At 37.6% G+C, this 16303-nt stretch overlaps 1 protein-coding gene and 1 non-coding gene across 2 annotated transcripts in view; both read right to left on the minus strand.

The window, feature by feature from the left end:
• The window catches only part of LOC101746954 (lachesin), a 126211-nt gene that overhangs the window by 77958 nt on the left and 31950 nt on the right, over nucleotides 1-16303 (minus strand). The gene's annotated exons all lie outside the window — the stretch shown is intronic.
• Nucleotides 221-380, minus strand: LOC119628698 (U1 spliceosomal RNA). The gene has a single exon (XR_005244846.1). It is a non-coding gene; the product is annotated as a U1 spliceosomal RNA (small nuclear RNA).

The following is a 16303-nucleotide window of genomic DNA, read 5'->3' on the forward strand; positions in this document are numbered from 1 at the left end:
TAAAGAAAATAATTATTCGGGTATACATTTTTTATTATGATTTTTTTATTGATAAAAATAAAAACTACAAAGTTATCAACTTTATTTTATTCACAATGGTTTATAAAAATATATATAATAATAATATACAAAGAAACAGCTGTTTTATGAATAATAATAATAACCGTCATCACGTAGACTATACATTAGACACTGTATAGCCATTATGCTAAGACTATAAATAATGTAATATATATATAATATAAATAACAAAAATTACGCGTCCGAGTTATCCGCATTAGGGATAATCGCAAGGGTCAACCACTCCGCAGTGCAATGGAGCAGCCTCGCCCGAGGGAACCGCCTGCATGATCACGGTATCCCCTACGCCAGGTAAGTATGATTTAGCAAGAGAAATACGGGAAGGTCTATCAACTGTGTAACATCTCGTCACCGCGATTCAGGAATTGTTGAATTTACGTGCAGTGACATCTGTTAATAACAAACTAAATAGAAATAATCTTACGTTACGGACGCTTTTTCCCGGTTAGGGTGGGGTACCGCATCGTCCCATAAGAAACTTCGTTCCAAAAACGAAATTTTATTATTCTTCCAACTTTATACTAACATATTGGACACAAAACAGATTTCAAAGATCATCTTATAAAGCCGAATCTGATCTATTCATGAGTATTGTTCTTGGAGATCACTAGCAGCGAGCTTCCATTAAATAAATAAAATGAAAATTTGTTAAGAAAGTAAATGGTTTTGATTAAATAAAATATTTTTTGAAATCCTTTCAGCAGTGATGCGTGAGTGATATAAATTGCAGAATGATCCGGGAAGGTTAGCACGTGTGGCTTGATCTAAGGTCAATGTGCCACGCAGCGCGGTGTTCACATTCCGGCTGACGACCTGACAGTGTCATTACTCATGGTCAGTCCACCACATGCCTATTGCACTTAGCTTCGAAAACAGATAAAAACTATTCAGTTCACATTACCCCAAGCTATTTTATAGTTTTTCGTCAGCTATGATCACGATTAGCAAATTTTTATGTTTGTTTAATGACTGAAACAAAACTTGTGCAGAATTCAACATTTTTATCATTGTATTTTAAAAATAAGTGCAGTTGTTAGTCATAAGTGCATTTCTATTATGGAAGAATTCATAATTAACTCGAATAACGGAATAGCTAAATTTGTGTAGTGAAAAGAAAAGAAAAAACACAAAAAAGAGGGAAAATTAAACTCTCACAACAAAAACGTAATTTTTTTGATACATTTTATTTAACTTAGAGCGAGATTTATAGAATTAAAAAAATATGGCAACAAACATGGAAACGGATTAGTAACAAACTACAAAAAGAGGACAAACTTATTCTATCTAGTATTGCTTTTATGTTTTTTACTTACATACGTGCATTTTTTACATCTTTTGTTTGACCAAGTGGTGGTGAAAATAAAACAACACAGTCATGTTCTTGGCTGAAAAAAAGGGTAAACTAATATTGTAACTAGTTAAACTAATATTGTCTGGGCAATGAAAAGAAAATGTGGCCGGTTTCTTGCGAAGTATTGATGCATAAGTTGGTTAATGGTTCTATTAATTTAATAATGTAGACAGAAGAACTAGTGGTCTATCTGATATTTACAGGTTAACCTACATGAGACTACATTAATGTAGCCCACGGACATCACAGCTTGAATTATCTAACCTTGAAAAAAAAATATGGAAATATCGAAAAAGAGGCAAAAACATCAAACAGGAATACGCGATTAGTTCGTGGCATCAAGGGTCAGGATATCTACCTTTGTAGGGGCAACAATACAGGGTGTACCATATAGAATTGATTCAAACCATGTCGAATTAGCGAAAGTTTGCCGTTAGTGTTGTATGATCAATTACTTCACATGAATAGTTAAATTAATAGACTACCAAATAAACAAAACAAAATATCTAAATAGTACTCTTTTTTTCGTTTATTGATGATTTTATTAAATTATTAATTAATTCAAAATAAATATTAGCACTCGGAACCGTACACTCTATATCTAATAAAAATAAAAATTGTACAATTCGTTGTGTACACAGTGTTCTGTTGGTTCAAGACATTCGATACAACACCGCGTCATACGGATGTCACATTCATAAATCTCCAAACTCAGAGCATCTAATAAGCTAAGGAAACCAAGAAATAAAAACATATTAACATAGGTAGACCGGTTTTGTCACATTTTTGGTTTCATACTTGTTATAATTTATGACTTCCATAAATTCGAGTTGTGTCCGTTTTGCAAAAAATCTATTTTATTTTAGTTCAGCTTTCACCCTCGGCATCGAAAGAATCCGGAATTGTTTTAGAACTATATTATTAAAGTTGATGGCGGCCGGTGAGTTCCTCTTGAGGACAGACGTTATTTTCATTGGCATTTCGTTCATTTGTACAATATACATATTTAATTAGTATTTACATAAAAATATTCACAAACCTAAAAGGGGATTCTTTTTATTAAGATATATTTTTCATTACGGCAACAATTAAACCTTTACATGTTATTTTAAAGAAAGAAAAAATGTGCGGATTTCCATTATTTTTGAATTTTAAATTAAATGCGGATGAAATAGCGAGTTCACGTTTAGTTTAAAAGGACACTTCCATTTTAGAAAAAGATCGTAGCGGAGGATTAATTTTCTTTACTTTACTCTACTTAACATAAACTTATTTTCATAATTAGTAAATGAATGTGCATATAATATGTTTTTTTTTTCAGATGTTATAAAATTTCCCTTTAACGAATCTTACAAAAATTACGATCATTTCAATCAACGCAAATAAAGGTATTTTTAGTTTCTACTACTATAATTACAAAAATGAAATTTTAATGTCAGTGTCTTAAATATTTATGGCTGTAGTTTAAAGATCGAATGCAGGCGAAGCATTCCCCCTTCTTCTTTTTTTATTTTTTTATTGCTTAGATGTGTGGACGAGCTCACAGCCCACCTGGTGTTAAGTGGTTACTGGAGCCCATAGACATCTACAACGTAAATGCGCCACACACCTTGAGATATAGTTCTAAGGTCTCAGTATAGTCACAACGGCTGCCCCACCCTTCAAACCGAAACGCATTACTGCTTCACGGCAGAAATAGGCGGGGCGGTGGACCTACCCGTGCGGACTCACAAGAGGTCCTACTACCAGTAAAAAGTAATCATCTAATCAAAAGTGGTTACCATTGTCACCAACCTACCAGATATATCACAAGCCCTGTTAAATTGCTGACTATCGGATTGTAAGTAAAAAGCGCTAAGTACAATGGTATCAGGTTCGTAAGCTCAGCGCTATCTTTATTAGGCACGAACAGTTCAAAGAATTTTTGTTAGCGCAAGTTAGACACACACGTCGTTTCATAACTGAATAAGTTGATGTTAATATATACTAAATACATTACTAATTGATATGTGTATGTAGATGCTCTGAGGAATTGTTCGAGATGATACCGGCATCTCGTTTTTACCATCGCACCGCCCGCCACCGGAGTAGAGTTCATCCATACACTGCGGTCATCCACAGTGCGTTTCCAGAGGTCTTTTTTGCCACGTACCATCCGGCTATGGAATGAGCTCCCCTCCACGGTGTTTCCCGAGCGCTATGACATGTCCTTGTTCAAACGAGGCTTGTGGAGAGTATTAAACGGTAGGCAGCGGCTTGGCTCTGCCCCCGGCATTGCTGAAGTCCATGGGCGACGGTAACCACTCACCATCAGGTGGGTCGTATGCTCGTTTGCCTACAAGGGCAATAAAAAAAAGATTTATATGTATAGCAAAGCGGTAGCGCCAGCCAGATGCAGAAAGTAAGGGGGAAAACTATTGCATTTATTTTTTACAAAATAGGTTTCATATTGATCGATAGTCGTGGCTGGCTTCCGTGGTATTAATAATAGTCATTGTTACTAACTAGTCGATCAACAAGCTAATCTGTTTCAAGGTCATAAATATGCGCATAGGTAGTTAATATTTGTTACAGAGATTATTATTTTGCACGCTAAAACAATCTCATCTTTAATGATAAGTATGTATGTAATTGATTAAATGATATGATCATTTAATTAAGCGGTTGGCAGCGGCTTGGCTGCGGTTGGCAGCGGCTTGGCTCTGCCCCTGGCATTGCTGAAGTCCATGGGCGACGGTAACCACTCACCATCGGGTGGGCCGTATGCTCGTCTGCCTACCAGGGAAATAAAAAGAATATCATAATATCATTTCGTGAAAAACACTCGACGCTGTATTTCCATTTAATCAAATAAACATAATTAACGTCACCTTTATTATTTCTAAAACAACCACGAATAAATCAAACTGAGGTTTCGCACGTGAACATATAGTTACAAAGTGCAATAAAGTCATTGTCATAATAACCGAGTAAAGTCACGTTGAGTGAAAGTTGCGAACTCTAATCTACTCCTAGCTCTAAGTTGTGCTTGAAGTTCTTTGATAATGGTTACAATAGACTTGATATGTTATCTTGTAAGGTCTACTTTATGTACTAAGTAAAGAACTTCTTATTTGTGGGCTCTGGGTAAACTTTGTTAAAATTATGATCGATCATTTGCAGTCTTCCTGTAGAAGCTATTAGGAAAGCATTATCTTGTACGATTCGAAATAGTTTTATTTTGTTCTGCAATAATAAATTCTTTTTTTATTTATTTAATGACATGTATTCCGAGCTCACGGCCCGTTTGCTCTAAAGAGGTCGTCACCATAGACATCAACGACATAAATGCCGGCACTCACTTTGAGATATGAATTCTAAGTCTCTTTTTCTACATTACTACATGTTTTCGTTCAACATCTATCTATATATAGGTATATAAAAATGAATTGCTGTTCGTTAGTCTCGCTAAAACTCGAGAACGGCTGGACCGATTTGGCTAATTTTGGTCTTGAATTTTTAGTTGAAGTCCAGAGAAGGTTTAAAAGGTAGATAATCAAGAAAATGCTCGGATTTAAATAGAAATAACAATTTTGTTTTCCCTTTGATGTAGCCCCCGTCGGACGGATTCCTTTTGTTTGTTTTAAGTCTATTTTATACAAAAGTTTAGGTCTTTTATTTATCGATTGAGGCACTACGAAGTCTGCCAGGTCAGCTTTAATAAAATAAGCGAAAATTTCAGATTAGAAGTAGTAGTAGTAGACGAACATGATAATTATCGATGATGGTGTCTCTTATAGTCACTGAAAGACTGGTCCTAGCTATGATTTGTACTACATACTCTTTGTGAAGTGTTCTAAAAATGAGGTTGTTATCTCTGTTAATCGAAGTACTTTAACGTACCCTTCATTGTGACTCAATAAACTTTCTCGGTGTTTCTTCGGTTCTACATGATGTTCTTCAAAAGCGACCTCTCTGCGTGACCCTGGTATTATATATGTCCAGGAGAAACGGAACTTATTCACCGTTCGGTGGGCATCAGACGCCAATCAAAAAATCAATGACACTTGAATATATCTTCAAATCAACGTTATTATTATTTATTTAAAAACAAATTCATCTAGAAACATATTATAACTATATATGAGACAATTAACTCTAACAATGAACTTAAAACTAAAAACCTTAAAAGATAGGTGGTTGCAGGTATATTATAAAATAATATAATATACCTGCAACCACCGTTGCTGGCAGAAACAGGCAGCGAATGAAGTGGATGGATGAAGCAAACAAACAACTACTTCGCTGCTATTAAATTGTTACAAATTGCGAAACTAATCTTACAGGATATCATCTAGCACTCTGCACGAAATTCATTGAAACATATCCAGACCTTCACATCTATACTAACATATAAATCTACAGTAGTTTTTACGAATGTTCCGTTATAGCTATTGAACCATGCATCCGATTGACTTGAAACTTGGTATCCATGTAGAAAATACATGTATTTAATTGATAGGCTAATATTTATATGAGTGTTGGACTCTCTAATAATAATGACAATAAATAATAATTTTAATGCCCAGCGAAGCGGGCGAGTACGGCTAGTAATATAATAAATATTCATACATAGCTTTACAAAATCTGTAATAATCGACACCTGTTCCATAGTGCTACGATTCCTTACATCCACTACTCTAGCCCCTACAACACTACACAATGAACCTACTCACTTGGCGTAAGCCCGTGCTAGGTTCACATTTACCAGCATTAGCTGAGAAAAAAAATATAGATCCATAACCCATAATAATAATTCAATAACTAAAATATATTATTAAAAGGAGCCCCTTTAGGCATGGTTCCGAAGATACTGGCAGCGTTCCCCCTTTGAATAGCTAGAATATTCGAAATCATTCGAATCGGACCGTGAGTCACATGCATCGAAACATAAAACTATCTGTACTCGCATCATTGAATAGTATGGTTATGAATGTGCCATAGCTGTGAATGTGCCACAATTTTGCTTGCATGTGCTCTGTTATTACACACTGGAACAGCTTGCATTTTACGGGTATTGTGTCAAAGCGTCGTATTCAATTTCAAATGCCCGTGTGAAGTGTGAACTAGTCGTCAAATATTTGAGAGTTTTTTTTTTTAAATATCAAAGGTACCAAAGCTTTTTTTATAAGCGGCCATTTACCAAATGTAAATAGACATTTCTTTTTTTTTTCAAAGAGATATTAAGTAAACATTTTAAAGAATCATAAAAAGTTGATATACCACTATTACCTACTTGTATCGTTTACAAGAATTTCTTTTCGTCTGGTAGGCGCTGTTACAAGTTACTTTATTACAAAGTTTCGACATGGATTGAGATTACTTAGGAAGTTTGAGAATTTCCACGAAGGAACCTGAAATGAATTTAAAACTCCATTCTTTTACTCAATAATACTTATTTACAGGCTATTTCCTTGCGCAATCAGATGAAAAATGATTTGTAGCAATTCATTTCTGGGAGCATTAAAATTTGATTGTTTTGAGTAATACTTTTAAGAAACGACACCAATATTTCGTTCGTTTTTAGTAACAGATTCTTTATATTTTATATTGTGACGTCAAGCATGCTTAACATGTCGTGAATGAATCTTTGATATTTTTATCAAAAATATCGAAAGTTCTTTTGAATGCATATTCAATGATTTAAAGCCGCGTTTAATATAAATCAATTTATGAAATCGTGTCCGTCATGTAAATTATCGAATAAAACATATTTTCGTGTGTGTAATATATGCAGACAAATATTGAGATAAGGACACACTTGGACAACGGAATCTTCCGCGAACCTAAATATCAAGTTATGCTAATTCTGTATTTACCAAATTAGTAAACGTTAAGCACAATCAATTACAATGAACGTCGAATATCAAAGATCTCAGCAAATATCTTGTTGCATTACAAAATATAATAAATGACAGCATTAATATGTAAATTATTGAGTTAATTAATTGAATTGAAGTTGTTGCTCAGTGTAGGTATAGAGAGAAAGTTGTATTCAATTGAGGGACTAATACGCCTATTTTAAGCAGGTGTTTTTCTTAGTAACTTGTTTGATATTTTATATAATATTTACCTGTTATGTAAATAATTATTGGTAGATTATATTAATTATAGTTTACCCTAAGTATAGGAATGATCAATAAATTCCTTATTTGTTTGGCTGTTTGCCAAAATATTTAAGATTTTTAGAAAGTGAACTAATCAAGGACAAAACAGGGACATCTCTTCGGGGACGGCTTAATTAGCCGAGCAGCAAATAAGATAAATGAACTGTCAGTGCCGCTAATGTGCCCACTGGATGACTTTGGACACACGTGTACAAAGTTGAATGAACTTGTTTAGTAACAAGTTGACATATGCTTATTCACAATGGAATTCGAAATGTTTAATGAATAGTCCTTATTTTATAAAAAAAAAAACAATATTTAATAATATGTCGATACAAATTATAGGAACGAAGAAAAGATTACGAAAAATCTGAAATTTTTGATTTTTTTGTAATGATTTTTTGGATTTAGAATTTTTTAATGATGAACAAAAACAAAATGCTTATTTACCAACTAAATGAAAATAGCGATTTATTATTATTATCCATCAATCATTAAAACGTGACCTTTTTACATTTGAATTTGTACAAACTACTAAGCACATACATATTATTAAGATCTCTGTTTTCATTACACCAACATGTGACTTTAAATACAATAAGAATTTAATTGTGTGACTATGAAGTAAGTAAATATTATTGTACTTATATTCGAAGGACTTTTTTTTGCACGTGTGCGATATATTAATATTTCGATGATGTTATTCTAAAGTTAGTGTGCGGAATGTAAAATCTTTTTCTTCTACTTCTTAGGCGCTTTAGTTATTATTGCTTAGATGGATGGACGAGCTCACAGCCCACCTAGTGTAAAGTGGTCACTGGAGCCCATAGACATCTACAACGTAAATGCGCCACCCACCTTGAGATATAAGTTCTAAGGTCTCAGTATAGTTACAACGGCTGCCCCACCCTTCAAGCCGAAACGAATTACTGCTTCACGGCAGAAGTAGGCAGGGCGGTGGTACCTACCCCCGCGGACGCATAAGAGGCCCTACCAGCAGTAAATTCATTACTGAATAATACTTCATTGCTGAAGCTCGTGTCCCTGAAAGGCCTTCGCGGCTCTGTACCATCAGCTTCCATTTCGTTTTGTTTTTTATTTCTCTCAGGGCGGTCGTAACAGAGAGTCCGGTGAGCGCAGATGATCTCACCAACAGTTTGGTAGCCGGACAGCGAGTATTTTCCCTTCTACTTTGGCAACCATAGCCAATTTTTCAGGGTTGTCTGGTGGCCGTATCTACAATGCCGCTACCCACATTAAGACACGAGTTCTAAGGTCTCACTTTTTTAACAGTACAACTACTGCCTCGCCCTTCAAACCGAAACGCATTACTGTTTCACGACAGAAATAGGCAGGGTAAAGGTGTCTATCTACCTGGACCTACACGATGACCTGGGCCTACGGTCCGGAATCACACCAAGTCAGCGTCGGAACGCTATTTCGATAAGGCTTATGCGTCATGATGATTGCCTTATCGTTGCCGCCGCTGTCTACTCCCTGGATCCTTCTCACGCAGGTGACGCCCTAGATACGTTCTTACGGATCCATCAGTACCAACAACCCCGGCATTCGACGCCTTTAGCTCTAACACTAGGAGTAGCCTAGTAGTACCGTACTCGTCGAACTCGGGAAAGAGCTTAACGGGCAAAATAAACTAAACATCTCGGCGGATCTTCTCAGCGGGTCGCGATTTCGATCCGGTAGTAGATTCATTCGCGAAGCAGCTAGTCTTGAGTCGTTAGGTCTCCTTTGGAGGCTCTCTAGTAGATATATATATGTCGTGGATAACGACTTTTAGTTGTCGTGGATAACGACTTTTAGTAATATTAAGACGGTGGTTTTGATTATTATTTTAAATGATGAAATGTTGTTTTGATAAATATCACAAAATGAAGGGTAGACTCCGTAACGCCACAGTATAAAATGGCGGTACGTGGACAGAGTCGTGGCATTCCGTGTCAGACAGTAATTCTGTCCGTCTTAGTCAGTGAGTCTCTGTCAGTCAGTCAGTCGGTCAGTCGGTCTGTCGGTATGTGCAACGAAACTGTCGGTTTACCCTGTCATTGTGAAAGTTGTGTGTGTTGAGTTTCAATAATTATTACTGAAAAGTTTTATTGACTAAACTGAGTTCAATCGAATACAAGCGATGACGAAACCTACCGCTCAGCCATCCCTGACGTGTGCTGACATCAGAAGTGAGATCAGGACTCTACTCTCACTGGCGTGACGTGTTTGAACATGTCCGAAGTACAGCAAAAAAAACATGATGCAGATCAGAATACTAGTAGTGGTACGCCACAAGAGCGTGAATGCAGCATACGTAAGTCGTTTAATAACGTCTGTGCTACCTCGATGGAAGATCTGAGCCACGAAGAAATCGTCACATCTTACGTTCTGGCTCATGTTGCCCAGTTTGACTGTCGACTTCATCACATGGCATTTACTAGCGGAAATACAACACGTAACAAGCTATTGCAAGAAATTAAGGCAAGTGCAAATCTCAAGTGAAACTTCGATCGCAATAATGGATCTGTCATGACGAATGGGTAGTTCCGACAAGAATTATTTTAAGCGGCTGACTTCTGCTAGAGTTACATTGCACTAGTGTGGTAAACCAGGACATGAGACTGTGAATTGTCGCTGAAATTTTAGAATCTACTAGATTCAATACCAATAACACTACACGTTCGATGACTTCGGGCTCCAGCAAGCAAGCAAACAAGAAAGCAAGCAAGTTTCCGTGGGGAAGAAAAATTGACACATCTGAAGTCGTCGTGACCTGTAAGATAAGACGTCCGGTGCGTTCGTGTCTGGCGATGCGGCGGTGTTCGGGTTCCGCTGGCGGATGCAGGTTTTTCCGGTTAAGTGCGTGCTTGTGCGTGCTTGACAAGTGTTCGCGGTTGGCTTTCTCAGTGTGGGAGTAACATCGTGTAGGAGAGGTGGAACCCGTAAAATTGTAGTTTGCGTGGTGGCTGGTAAGATTTGTTGCGGTAAGAAGTTTGCATGGTGGTAAAATGTCTTGTGAGTCTATACAGGTAGCCGGAGGTGAGACTTCCGCGGTCGCGGCCCACCCAGTCCGCGAGAACCGGGCAGATCGCCTCGACGGTACGGAGGCCGGCCGACGGGTCCGCCAAACGACGAGACCACGCCTCTAGCACGGACTGCCGAGATTGGAGCCCCCGCGCTCCGGCTGCACTTGCGCTAGGGCGCGCCGCCTCGTAGGAGACTGTGAGGTATCCTTGAATAACTCTGACTGCGATCGCGCGCTGCCGGCGTCGCAGCGCGGCGACGTTCTCGTGGGTAAGGACGTGGCACCAGACGGGTGCTCCATATAGTGCCATCGACCGCACGGGTACCATCACCCTGCCTATTTCTGCCGTGAAGCAGTGGTGTATTTCGGTTTGAAGGGTGGGGCAGCGGTTGTAACTATACTGAGACCTTAGAACTTCTATCTCAAGGTGTGTGGTGCGTTTACGTTGTGGATGTCTATGGGTTCCAGTAACCACTTAACACCAGGTGGGCGTCTACGCATTAAAACGAAGAGCGTAATCAAACGAAATTAGATCCGAAGTTTAAAGGGCCGTTTAAAGTAGTTGAAGTATTGGATGGTGACCGTTACACATTGAAAGCTTTAAATTCAAAACGTATTTACAAAAATACCCACACGATAGGCTAAGAAAAATGCCAGCAGGTCACATACCAGTCGAGGTTGATGTAAATGATGATGATGAAGAGCAAGCTTAAATTGTGGTGAAAACTCGAGTAAGGATAGTCTATCGGCCGTATTGTGTTCGACCGTACCAGTAGCTATTACGTAGTCGTAGCCCGGTAGAAATCGGTGTCTCTTGAGGAAACTCAAGTAGTCCGTGGGTGCGCGGTGCGCGTTTGGCTCTGGCGGAGGTCGGGGTCTGTAAAGACCATCGTGTGTAGTCAGCGGGTGATGCACACGGGCGATCCACGCTGTGGATGCGCATCATGAGGGCAATTGCGATTGCTGGTCGGCTGGAGAGCCGTGGCGTTAGATATTTTTACTCGGAAGTTTTCTTTGATCTGAGTTCCTGTAAGCTATGCCTGATTTGTACAGAGTAAATTTGAAGTTTGATGAACGACTGTGGTACGTGCTCTGGCTGCTGAATAGTGAACTTTGTATACCCTATTGTTTGATTTGGTTAAAATGGTATTAAAAGTGTAGTCAGGAGTGATCGAGCGGAACAAGTGTTCTCGTGGATGTTTTTGATTGTAGGTTAACCATCACACGAGGACATGTACAATCAGGAAGACCATGTCGCAATCAACACGTGATTGCTGCAGCCAATACGAGATATGGGACGCAAGCACAGTCTGTCGGCGCTCGATGGGTCAACTACTCACCGGCCGAGCGGAGCGACGTGCCGGTAGCTGCGTAATATCGGTATTTTTGGTAAATAAGAACAATCTGGTGAGTCGTATTATTTTTATTTGGATTCTGGTGCCGAATGCTCTCTTGTCAAGAAATCTATTAGTAGTAGCTTCATAATTCAGCAATTTTATACGATGGTTCTCATAAAAGGTTTCTGTTGTTTTGACTCAAAACTGTACGGAACAAATCCTATGCGATGGTTTATTGCTTACCTAGTGTATGTCATGTACTACCTGATAGTTGTTTTAATCGGTTCAGTGAGATTGAGCATTCAGCGAAATAGAACTCTTAAATCTAGTGTCCTTATTCGAAGCCCAGACTTGCGTTATTGATGACAAAGCTCGCGATGAGCTCATGGAATTGTTCTTGACAAGAAGTGCTAGAAGCCGTACATCTTTTGAAGTGAAAACTTCTTTAGAATCGTTGTGATTTCAAACCGGATGCAACGAAAAAAAAAAAAAACGACAGGTAAGAGACACAAATACAAAAATGTGTAGGATGAAGCCAGCAAAGAATGAGACAGAAATGTACAACATACTATTTAATACAGCGCCATCTGTGAGATTTTTTTAATACTAACGTGTGTATGAAAGCTCTTGTAGTGAATTTTAATTTAGGATTATACGTGAAATTAAAATATCAATTCACAGAGGGCGCTACCTTACAATTATTTACTAATGACAAAATTTTACATTTACTTAAGACGTTTATTATAATTGTATTTTAATTTTGGAAGATTTCACTTCTACCACGTGTGAATTGCACACATTTTGTTTTTTTTTAAATTGTTCTACCATAAGAATAACAGAGGCGAGCCCCTTCGAATTCTTTATAGTTCGCGTGCCATATCCCAAAAGGTTTTTACTTAAAATGATACTGAAAGTAAGAGATTAACTTTGACGAGACCAGAACATTGGAAATTTAGTAAAATTCGATGTTGAATTTTGTTGAAATGAAGACAGATTGCTTTAACTGGTAATAGAACCTATGATTACATAAGGTTGCCTCTAAGTAATGCTACTGACGAGACTGATCAGTGAGGTGAGAGTATCTCCATCGATTGGTACAGCGGAGACCTGGGTCTCAATGGAGACTATTGTTGTGTTGGTCTACTAATGACCTTGACTCTATATTGTGAAGTGATGTGTATTGGTTTTATCATTTGTTTTAATGATAATGTGGGTGGTAATGTCACTAGCTGCACCGGCAGCCAGGCCAGGAGCGTTCTATATGATTTTGTTGACACTAGTGATGTAGAAGATGTAGGATCAAATGACCACGATACAACTGACTGATTAAAGTAAGGATTTTGTTGTCCTATTTTGTGTGATTAGTAAAGAACAGTATTCAGTGTTATTTATGACTGGTAATTGAGCACCTCGCTCGATTTAGGTGATGTGTTCGTTTTATTGCCGGATGGAGGCATTGCGATGTGTTTTATGGTTGAAGTGGGTACTGGATGGAAGTTCCACTTGCGTGCCGGATGGAGGCCTTAGGGTTTTGTGTTGAAGTTGGGTACCGGATGGAGGTCCCACTTATTTGCCGGATGGAGGCAATAAATAGTCAAGAGCTACTCGATGGAGGTGGCTCTTGAATTGGGTTATCGTCACTCGATATAGGTGGCATGGCATGAGTTACTCTCACTAGATGGAAGTAATTGTAACGATAGTTTGTGGTTGATACATAATACTGATGAAATACTGCTCAGATTGAGTTGTTTTGTAATAACTCGGGTTTTTAATGCTTATTGAGCATTAATGAAATTTTTCAGTTGTATAGTGTGTCACGAATAGTTGGGTAATTAAGTTATCTATCTACTCACACAGGTTAACATAGTCTGTTAAAGATCTTGTTGAAAGCTAACGTTATGGTTTGTAATGAAACGAATCCTAATCCTCAATCGTGAATGTATCAGGAGTGGCCGAGACGAAACCTGTTAGATATTGCAGAAGGTTGTTTTCCTTGCAGGAGCGTCACACAGGGACGTGTGACATGTCAGAATGGCCGTGTCGTGGATAACGACTTTTAGTTGTCGTGGATAACGACTTTTAGTAATATTAAGACGGTGGTTTTGATTATTATTTTAAATGATGAAATGTTGTTTTGATAAATATCACAAAATGAAGGGTAGACTCCGTAACGCCACAGTATAAAATGGCGGTACGTGGACAGAGTCGTGGCATTCCGTGTCAGACAGTAATTCTGTCCGTCTTAGTCAGTGAGTCTCTGTCAGTCAGTCAGTCGGTCAGTCGGTCTGTCGGTATGTGCAACGAAACTGTCGGTTTACCCTGTCATTGTGAAAGTTGTGTGTGTTGAGTTTCAATAATTATTACTGAAAAGTTTTATTGACTAAACTGAGTTCAATCGAATACAAGCGATGACGAAACCTACCGCTCAGCCATCCCTGACGTGTGCTGACATATATATTTCATTGAACCAGTGGTACCTGCCAGCGGGATTCGAACACTGGTGTATCGCTACATTCAAATGCACCGGACATGTTAACCTTTAGGCCAGGACGACTTCAAAAATCCAGTAATATTCTATCAACTTATAACTGTTCTACGATATATATCTTTTTCGTAGTTTACGCATGAAAACGTAGGTAAGTACCAGGAAATTATTACTAATTTTATTTAAAAGAGCCAAAAATGATCCGTTAGCTGTCCATTTACTGTGGCGGTCACGTATGCGGCGCGACGTCTGCCCCGACCGTGTGTACACTGCACAGGTCACGTCACGTGATTATGACGAATGTTTAGCTATCTCAGCAGCTACAACCGTTACGTTTAAACGTGCTGGTACAATCTAATAACATCCTTTTGCTATCAATTAATCAATTAGTATTGGATTTTTTTCTTTACCGTACCGGCTTTTTGCACTATTAACCTAGTTTACCAAAATAGTTTTTGTAAACTTCGTAGTTAGATTTCTTTGGCATAACGCTAAATTCCCCCCTCCCCCCATCTTAGGTAGAAAGCGAAGATATTTTTGAATTATCGAATGTTAAGGAGCTATTTAAACCCCTAAAACATTCTTTATTGGTGCTCTACTTGTATTGATCTTATCGTGATGTTATTGATGAGTAAAAGGGTTATTTTGATAATACTCTGAAAAGCACCCCACGCTTTCTTAATAAAAAATTATTATACTTTATTTTTCATTTTTTAGTTGAATTTTATTTTTAAATTTTATTTTTAAGTTTTTAAAAAATGTCATACGAGAAATAGGTGATCGACGCGCCTGGTAGTTTCCCTTCTTGGTCTTGACGCAGACACCCCGGGTCCCAGGAAAACAAAAAATTGTTAATCCTGATTATCCTAGTAAGGATAACGGATCAAACTGTTTAAAATATTGAATTGTCATCGGTCGTTAATAAGTATGCCAAATTTCGAGTTAATCCGACGTTTTGAAGGGGGTCAAAATCGTGCTTATAGATTCCGTTACATACTAACATACGTATGAAGCTAATAAAGGCGTATTAAAAAGGTGAAACATACGAATACATATTATGTGTTTTGAAGTAAGCTCTAACCAGAATCGAGGCGAATCAATATAAATTTCCATATGCTTATATAACTATAATAATAGTTACGTATTTCTCTGAAGTAGACGTTATGAGCGGGGTTATAATCAAGCTACTTATTGCTAGTACAGCATATAATTCTCACTCATTTATTGCCTTGATGGTTATAAAAGAGCACTTGAAAGTAAATAAAAATGGAACAAAAAGTTGTAAATAAAAATAATAATTGTGAAAGTGAAAAATACGAATGGACACATTTGTATTTAGAACTAAACTATTATTAGAAGCGAGTGGAATCAAAATAGATTTGTTCGCGCGTTGAAGTAACTTTGTGGACGATGCAATTCACGTCTCGACAGGTGACGAGAACGGAACGTTATTCCACTTTCCTCCGTTGTTGGTCGCTTCATCGTTACATTCATACGACGTTTTTGTTCGTTTTCGCTTCTGACAGCCACTGTTTTTATGTCACATATGTTTTTCTTAACGGCTACCTATAGTTCGGGCATTTTACTTCGACATGACGTCTTTTCGCATTAAAAGTGCACAATTTCCAAAAATATTCGAAATTGAGTTAGTATGCGGAATCATTTGGTATTATCACCAGTAAATTTTCTCATAAATGCTGTCAAAAGATTGTAGTTTATTTAGTTTTAGTTGTTTTTAGTTTACCTATACTTTGACGACTATTAACAAAATTAATACACAATTTTATCTTACTTAAAAGACAGATAATGTAACTGGTAAAAAATAAAAAATAAATGTTGCAAAGATGATTAATATTCAAAATACCACATGTT

Source organism: Bombyx mori, chromosome 6, assembly GCF_030269925.1.
Source record: "Bombyx mori chromosome 6, ASM3026992v2".
Lineage (NCBI taxonomy): Eukaryota > Metazoa > Arthropoda > Insecta > Lepidoptera > Bombycidae > Bombyx > Bombyx mori.